The 2,333-nt window shown below is 42.9% G+C and overlaps 1 long non-coding RNA gene across 1 annotated transcript in view; it reads right to left on the reverse strand.

Annotated features, from left to right (window-relative positions):
- Positions 1-1,437: 1,437 nt before the first annotated feature.
- Positions 1,438-2,333, reverse strand: part of LOC117282812 — an 8,988-nt gene continuing 8,092 nt past the window's right edge. The window contains exon 4 of the long non-coding RNA XR_004513694.1: positions 1,438-1,498. This is a non-coding gene — a long non-coding RNA (uncharacterized LOC117282812). The remainder of the gene's footprint in view (positions 1,499-2,333) is intronic.

Below are 2,333 nucleotides of genomic sequence, written 5' to 3' on the forward strand. Positions count from 1 at the left end.
CCGACTCGGCTCGAGTTCCAATGAGCCAAACTCGTCCGTATGTGTGTCGCAAAGTTGGGAGTCAGCTCATGCGTTTATGGTGAAATTACTCCGAGTCAAGCTCGCCGAGCCAGACTCGTACGTGTATGGGCCCCTTAACGGATAGACTCTCTCAAGTAAAATTCAAAGACGAAACCACAAACTTAAGGAAAACAGAAGCAGACGTACCGCAAGGAAGTGTCGCAGGATCTGTCCTATACCTTATCTATGCAAGCGACCTGCCGACGTCAGACAACTCAACAACTGCTACCTTCGTAGATGTTACAGCAATCTTAGACACAAATGAAGGTCCAGCAATAGCCTCAGTGAAAGAATAAACTTGATTAGGCAAAGAAATGGAGAATTAAAATGAATCGAAGCAAATCTACGCAAATTACATTCACACTACGCAATCAAACCTGTCCGACAGTGCAAATGGACCATGTTGAACCACCCCAGAAAGAAGTGAAATATCTGGGCATGCATCTCGAAAGAAGACTGAGATGGGCAAAGCACATCAAAACCAAAAGGAAACAGCTCAACCATCGAAATCCTCCAGCGCTTTCAGTCCAAGGCCCTCCGACCCATCGGAACGCACCTTGGTATGTAAACATACACAGGATCCATGAAGATCTCCAAATAAAAACAGTGCTCAGTGAAATAGAAAAAGTGGAATACCAAATTCTTAAGAACATTAGAAAAGCACACAAATGCACTAGCAGTGAACATGTTAGACAACAGCGAAACTACACACAGACTGAAAAGATACACCGTCCTAAGTCTACAAGATAGACCTGAGTAGAACCCCAATACAAGCATTCAAATGCTATCTAATTGAAAACAAAAACGGCACTGGGCATAACTCATTCACGAGCCAGTATTTACTGAACATATATATTTACAGCACTCTGCAGATTATGTATGATAAATGTCTGAAAAAAGATGGGATCTTTGCTCGGGACTAGAGGACTTCACAGCTGCTATATGTACGTTATTATATCATGTACTGTACATGTAAACCTGCAAACATTCAGAATATATTGACAATAGACGGACAATGACTTCGACAAATGTGAGATCTGTCCTCTCGTCAGAGAGGCCGACCCATATCGAAGAAACCGTAACTGTCTGTCAGTAACCAAGGCCAGGTCATGGACCCCAGAGGGGATCAGAAACCAAGACGGACGGACTGACCGATCGTCGGTCGCGATGTGACTTGACTCTGATGTTAGCTAGCAACGACCAGTGAAGACTTAACAAACTGTGAAGTTATTGTGCGTGCCGTAATTATTTGTAGTGTGTGTAAATTAACGAGAATATTATAATCATTTGTAGTTATGATTCATAACTGTTCAGCAAATCAAGTAATCAATTCAAACCCAGTGTCTACTCACTAACACGTGACAATATGTTACTTACCAGCCACCCATAGGAAAACCCTCACCACCGCGTTGAAAAATGCGAGAAAAAACTCGTTTTCCTGAAACAATGCATGAAAAAATTAGATTTATCTTTTATTACCAGGCAACAAATCGAGATTCTTCCGTCATTTTGCCTGTAAGTATGTGGAATCGTGAGAAATTATTTTCCATTTTCAGCTCAGGTGTTACCAACAAATAAAAATTATACATTCACCAAGAGTTTAAGAGCAGGTTAAATTCGGAGAATATTTCTAGATGTCGGCACTATTCTGTTTGGTCATGGCGGTAGCACAATTGCAAGCGGGGACAGCTGTTTCTGTTTTGGAAGTTAAATCGAGCACCAGTTCTTGTTGGTAGGGGCGAGCGGGTGCGATGTAGGTTACTGCAATCATGGATAATGTTGCAGTGTATAGCGGTTCTCAAGGGTATATTCGACAAAGCAGCCTTTCCACACCTTCATGAGACTATAGCGATTGTTTGGAGAACCAATTCGTGGGCCCGTTTCCCCTCCCCTTTGTGGTCGTGAGATCCGCAGAGGGTGACCATACGTTTTCTTGTTGCCCTATCCACCACATCTGGTCAAGGTATGAAGTGTAGACATTGCTTTGCAGGTGCACGTACCATCAGCAGTTATCCTACCACAGCCGTATTTGTTTGTAGTGTGTGTAAATTAGCGAGACTATTATAATCATTTGTAGTTATGAGTGATAACAGTTCCCCTACGCAAGCAACCCTGTCCGACAGAGCAAATGGGCCATGTTGAACCACCCCAGAAAGAAGTGAAATATCTGGCCATGCATCTCGAAAGAAGACTGAGATGAGCAAAGCACATCAAAACCAAAAGAAAACAGCTCAACCATCGAAATCCTCCAGCGCTTTCAGTCCAAGGCCCTC

This window comes from Cryptotermes secundus, unplaced genomic scaffold, assembly GCF_002891405.2.
Source record: "Cryptotermes secundus unplaced genomic scaffold, Csec_1.0 scaffold3093, whole genome shotgun sequence".
NCBI classification, from domain to species: Eukaryota; Metazoa; Arthropoda; class Insecta; order Blattodea; family Kalotermitidae; genus Cryptotermes; species Cryptotermes secundus.